This window comes from Myxocyprinus asiaticus, chromosome 7 (assembly GCF_019703515.2).
Source record: "Myxocyprinus asiaticus isolate MX2 ecotype Aquarium Trade chromosome 7, UBuf_Myxa_2, whole genome shotgun sequence".
In the NCBI taxonomy this organism is placed as follows: domain Eukaryota; kingdom Metazoa; phylum Chordata; class Actinopteri; order Cypriniformes; family Catostomidae; genus Myxocyprinus; species Myxocyprinus asiaticus.
The window spans coordinates 1,108,259-1,114,393 of NC_059350.1; the positions used below are offsets into that span (position 1 = coordinate 1,108,259).

Here is a 6,135-nt window from a genome sequence, read left to right on the forward strand (position 1 = left end):
ATAAGGACACTGTCGGATAGGTTTAGGTTTAAGGACACTGTCGGATAGGTTTAGGTTTAAGGACACTGTCGGTTAGGGTTAGGTTTAAGGACACTGTCGGTTTGGTTTAGGTTTAAGGACACTGTCAGTTAGGTTTAAGGACACTGTCGTTTAGGTTTAAGGACACTGTCGGTTAGGGTTAGGTTTAAGGACACTGTCGGTTTGGTTTAGGTTTAAGGACACTGTCGGTTAGGGTTAGGTTTAAGGACACTGTCGTTTAGGTTTAAGGACACTGTCGGTTAGGGTTAGGTTTAAGGACACTGTCGGTTAGGTTTAAGGACACTGTCGGTTAGGTTTAAGGACACTGTCGGTTTGGTTTAGGTTTAAGGACACTGTCGGTTAGGGTTAGGTTTAAGGACACTGTCGTTTAGGTTTAAGGACACTGTCGGATAGGTTTAGGTTTAAGGACACTGTCGGTTAGGGTTAGGTTTAAGGACACTGTCGTTTAGGTTTAAGGACACTGTCGGTTAGGGTTAGGTTTAAGAACACTATCGGTTAGGTTTAGGTTTAAGGACACTGTTGGTTAGGTTTAGGAACACTGTCGGTTAGGTTTAGGTTTAAGGACACTGTCGTTTAGGTTTAAGAACACTGTCGGTTAGGGTTAGGTTTAAGGACACTGTCGGTTAGGTTTAGGTTTAAGGACACTGTCGGTTAGGGTTAGGTTTAAGGACACTGTCGTTTAGGTTTAAGAACACTGTCGGTTAGGGTTAGGTTTAAGGACACTGTCGGTTAGGTTTAGATATAAGGACACTGTCTGATAGGTTTAGGTTTAAGGACACTGTCGGATAGGTTTAGGTTTAAGGACACTGTCGGTTAGGGTTAGGTTTAAGGACACTGTCGGTTGGTTAGTTTGGACACGTCGGTAGGTTAGGTTTAAGGACACTGTCGTTTAGGTTTGGACACTGTCGGTTAGGTTAGGTTTAAGGACACTGTCGGTTTGGTTTAGGTTTAAGGACACTGTCGGTTAGGGTTAGGTTTAAGGACACTGTCGTTTAGGTTTAAGGACACTGTCGGTTAGGGTTAGGTTTAAGGACACTGTCGGTTAGGTTTAAGGACACTGTCGGTTAGGTTTAGGTTTAAGGACACTGTCGTTTAGGTTTAAGAACACTGTCGGTTAGGGTTAGGTTTAAGGACACTGTCGGTTAGGTTTAGGTTTAAGGACACTGTCGGTTAGGGTTAGGTTTAAGGACACTGTCGTTTAGGTTTAAGAACACTGTCGGTTAGGGTTAGGTTTAAGGACACTGTCGGTTAGGTTTAGATATAAGGACACTGTCTGATAGGTTTAGGTTTAAGGACACTGTCGGATAGGTTTAGGTTTAAGGACACTGTCGGTTAGGGTTAGGTTTAAGGACACTGTCGGTTTGGTTTAGGTTTAAGGACACTGTCGGTTAGGGTTAGGTTTAAGGACACTGTCGTTTAGGTTTAAGGACACTGTCGGTTAGGGTTAGGTTTAAGGACACTGTCGGTTTGGTTTAGGTTTAAGGACACTGTCGGTTAGGGTTAGGTTTAAGGACACTGTCGTTTAGGTTTAAGGACACTGTCGGTTAGGGTTAGGTTTAAGGACACTGTCGGTTAGGTTTAAGGACACTGTCGGTTTGGTTTAGGTTTAAGGACACTGTCGGTTAGGGTTAGGTTTAAGGACACTGTCGTTTAGGTTTAAGGACACTGTCGGTTAGGGTTAGGTTTAAGAACACTATCGGTTAGGTTTAGGTTTAAGGACACTGTTGGTTAGGTTTAGGAACACTGTCGGTTAGGTTTAGGTTTAAGGACACTGTCGTTTAGGTTTAAGGACACTGTCGTTTAGGTTTAAGCACACTGTCGGTTAGGGTTAGGTTTAAGGACACTGTCGGTTAGGGTTAGGTTTAAGGACACTGTCGGTTAGGTTTAAGAACACTATCGGTTAGGTTTAGGTTTAAGGACACTGTTGGTTAGGTTTAGGAACACTGTCGGTTAGGTTTAGGTTTAAGGACACTGTCGTTTAGGTTTAAGAACACTGTCGGTTAGGGTTAGGTTTAAGGACACTGTCGGTTAGGTTTAGGTTTAGGAACACTGTCGGTTAGGTTTAGGTTTAAGGACACTGTCGTTTAGGTTTAAGAACACTGTCGGTTAGGGTTAGGTTTAAGGACACTGTCGGTTAGGTTTAGGTTTAAGGACACTGTCGGTTAGGGTTAGGTTTAAGGACACTGTCGGTTAGGTTTAAGAACACTATCGGTTAGGTTTAGGTTTAAGAACACTATCGGTTAGGTTTAGGTTTAAGAACACTATCGGTTAGGTTTAGGAACACTGTCGGTTAGGTTTAGGAACACTGTCGGTTAGGTTTAAGGACACTGTCGTTTAGGTTTAAGAACACTGTCGGTTAGGTTTAGGTTTAAGGACACTATCGGTTAGGTTTATTGTAGGGAGGTTGGATTTGTTGATTTAAAACTCGTTCCTGTATTAACCTTAAAACTTACTATGTTTGAGATAGAGGTGGATTTTGCAGATATGTCTGTCTGTCTGTCTGTCTGTCTGTCTTTCTCTTCCTGTCTTTTCTATCTATCTGTCTTTCTGTATGTTTTGTCAATTTTTTTGGCTTTAAAATTGTTCCTTTTCTTAAAGATAAATGATTTGCTTTGATATTTTATTATGTAATTTAATGACATTCAGACATTTTAAGTTTGACGCAAGTGAATAAACACTTTTTAGGACCACTGTACAAATATCCATCTCAGACATACACACTCGTAATTACCTTCTTGAGTTGCCAAGATGCATTTGTGTTGATGTTAGAAAAATATCTGATGCAAACCTTTTGCCATATGTATCATTTCATGTGTGTGTGTTTATGGTACTCTCTGTCTCTCTCTCCAGTTCTAGTCAAATGAGTGATTTTATAATTGTTTGAAATAAGCTGAAATTCCTCCATCTTTCCTTCTTTGGCCTTTCCCATGACCAGCGCAGTGTGTGTCTGGAAGGAATACAACCTCATCAACTTCCATCAGTCCATCACAACTGATTTGTCAGTTCAACAGAGTCATCTTGTCTATCTTAATGAAAGTCTATTCCATTCAATTCTATCCATTTGTTTTTATTAACACACTTGGCCTAATTTTTATACAGCAAGTACTTTGAAAATTAATTGAAAAATTGTGTGTGTGTGTGTGTTTATGGAACGCTGTTTCTTCACAGTTATAATTGTTCTATTCTCACATCTTCATCACCTTGAAAGTGACCCATCAAATTTATGTTTGCTTTTCAAAAGTGATTATTATATTTTTGTAAATGATTTCAGTAATTTAGCAAAGTTCTGCCAGATGTACACCCTATCTACACTAGAAAAATCCCATTCTCTCATTTTCTTCGTAGGTGAAATGATTATTAACTACAACTTATAAACTTTTAAAGACAGACCTACCATGAGCTCTGAGGTTGTTAATCAATGGTATATTCTTCTGTTAAAGCCATCAGTCCATGTTATTTCTACTACATTGTTTAAAAACTACCCATAATCCTAAAGAAAGATCCACCAATCAGAGAATCGTGGTGAAAAAAGTGCGCCAAAAGAACTCTGCAGTGACCGCCCACTCCCATGTTGCACTGTGAATGATGCATTTGAGTCGCTCTCCCTAAAATCTTAAACTACTGATATATTTTTATATCTGAAAGAGTGGTTGGACACTGTTACGCTCTATAAATCCAATTGTGCAAAGTTTTAGCCTGATTGGATAAAAAAGTGTGGGCCGCTCCCCTGACTCTTTTTAATTTAGTTCTCTCAACACCTATTCTACTTACACAACATTTAATCCTTGGTATTAAAAAAACACTTACAGCAGCTTTAACCATTAAGTTTACATTAATAATGTCTTGTAGAATACATATTTTACTCACAAATGTCATATAACGGAAGTAAAATGGATTGCTGTTTCATATTGATTTTGAAGTTCCGCTACAAACCTGAATGGAAAAGTTTATTTAAAAAAAACACTTTTTGCAACTTCTTAAAATGTACAACTTTGTGTTTGTATAAGCAGATCTCAGTTTATCTCTGTTGTGCTATACAGCAGTGCACAGGATGTGACATAATCAGCGTGAGTGTCGACAGCAGCCCTCTCTGTGTGCTGTATGAATGATGAAGATCCTTCTTGTGCTCTGACCTGACCTCAGTGAAAAGACCTACTAAAAGAAAGACAAAACTGTTTCCATTTTAACTCATAGCCCACAGGATAGAAAAACCACTTTTGGTTCTAGACAGCAATGAGATTAAATTGAGCACAAATGGAGAATTTTTGCTTCATAGATTTAGTAATCTCAGTAATCTCACGTGTTTCTAGAGTTTCAGAAGAGATCTCAAACTGTGCTCAGATTAGCTCAGACCCAAGTCTACAATCAAAAGTCAGAGATCGACAGCATTCGACAGACCTTATCAATTGTTTATTTTTAAAAAAGAGCAAAAATCGCGACTACAATAAGGCACTCACAGTGGAAGTGAATGGGGGCAGTACAGAAATGCTAAAATATATTATTACGTGTTAACATGATTTGAGTGTGATAAAATAGCTTACTGACCTTATCAGTGTGAAATTATATTTATAACTTCATTGCAATGACAACACAACACTGGTAATCCCCTGTAAGTGATTTATTTTTTCACAGTAAATGCTTGTAGAAAAGCGATTTTATCACACTCAAATCATGTTAGCATGTATAATGTTTAAGTCATGGGGCTATATTTTTGAAATGATGAGTAGCTTTTATGAACTGACCCTATTTAGTTCCATGGTAAAACTCTGACTACCCGAGAAGCGAGTTGTGCACCACGTCAAAAGTGGTCAAAATGGTTCTCATTATAATCGATGTTGTCCACACTGGATGCGTCTGTCGTGCATCAAAATCTTTTCAATAATATGTTAATTAAACCAATCTTAGAGTACTGTTTAGAGTTTTTACTAAGTGTACAAATGGTAGTGAATAAATAGGCTTACTTGTCTTTCTAAACAAGAACAACCAAGGACTGACATTATTAACAGTAGTTTTACGCTACCACAAGGCATATCTGCCCGGCCCATTTGTTCAAATTCGTCTAATGGATTGATGGGATACGAGGGACAAGTCATAAACTCTTGTCGTTTGAGCCAACAGCCCAAAGTAGATGCGTTTGGTTAGACGCGAATGCTAGGCATCTGCGTACAGGATGCTCTGAACCTGTACGGCCCAATTTTTTTAACCGTGTATCCTCAGAATGCGCAGTGCGCCTGGAATTATTTGCACTAATTAGTGGATCCACAAGGTGGCAATACTCACAGTTGAGTCATTGACGTCATAAAGAAGGGCTAGAAGAAGATGTAATCGCTGCTAAACAACAGTAGATGAAGATGGAAACAACAACAGTGGATGTGCACTGAGTGAAGAGGTCAGGAGATACCTGCATTTGTATAACTTGACTCTGAAGGAATATAAAGACACCTTTATGGGTCTAAACTCCTGAGGAGAAATAATCCAGTGTCCCATAGCAGTCGTTGTGCGAATGCGCCAACCGCCTGTGTATGCGTGCAGTCAAATTAAGTATACTTTGAAAGGTTTGCTTTCAACTTCGCTTTTGCATCAAAACCAAAGTATACTTTGGGCTTCACTGTCTGATTTTTGCTTTTTATATATATATATATATATATATATATATATACTGTATATACATGAGGGACGATTCATACTTTTTTTTTTGTGGCAATCAACATTATACTAAAAACGCTGTAGTTTAAGCTTAACTTGTATTGAACCCGAATCATTCCATTAATTGTTTTTGCTCTATAGTCTTACTCTGTCAACGATTGACACATTTGTGTCTAAAGGAAATTTTAGAATAAACATCTGCTAAAAAGTTGATACTTAAATGAAACACAACTGAGATCAATTAAATTACCCCTGTGTGGTTAAGAGAAAGATAATTCAATGAAAGTGGGACAGAGGGGGAGAAAAAGGAGGGAAACGCAACAAAGAGAGTGAGAGAGAAACGGCTGTGTGGTGGGGTTATAAATGACTTAATGGCATAAAGTGACAATGCTGCTCTCTCTCTCTCTCTCTCTCTCTCTCTCTCTCTCCCTCTCCCAGTCATGAATAGCT

General features: G+C 38.8%; 1 protein-coding gene and 1 long non-coding RNA gene across 2 annotated transcripts in view; one reads left to right on the top strand and one right to left on the bottom strand.

The window, feature by feature from the left end:
- Nucleotides 1–6,135, bottom strand: part of LOC127444237 (uncharacterized) — a 188,067-nt gene that overhangs the window by 34,864 nt on the left and 147,068 nt on the right.
- Nucleotides 1,739–3,846, top strand: LOC127444173 (uncharacterized). Its single transcript, XR_007897780.1, has 3 exons — nucleotides 1,739–1,771; nucleotides 1,922–1,971; nucleotides 2,262–3,846. It is a non-coding gene; the product is annotated as an uncharacterized LOC127444173 (long non-coding RNA).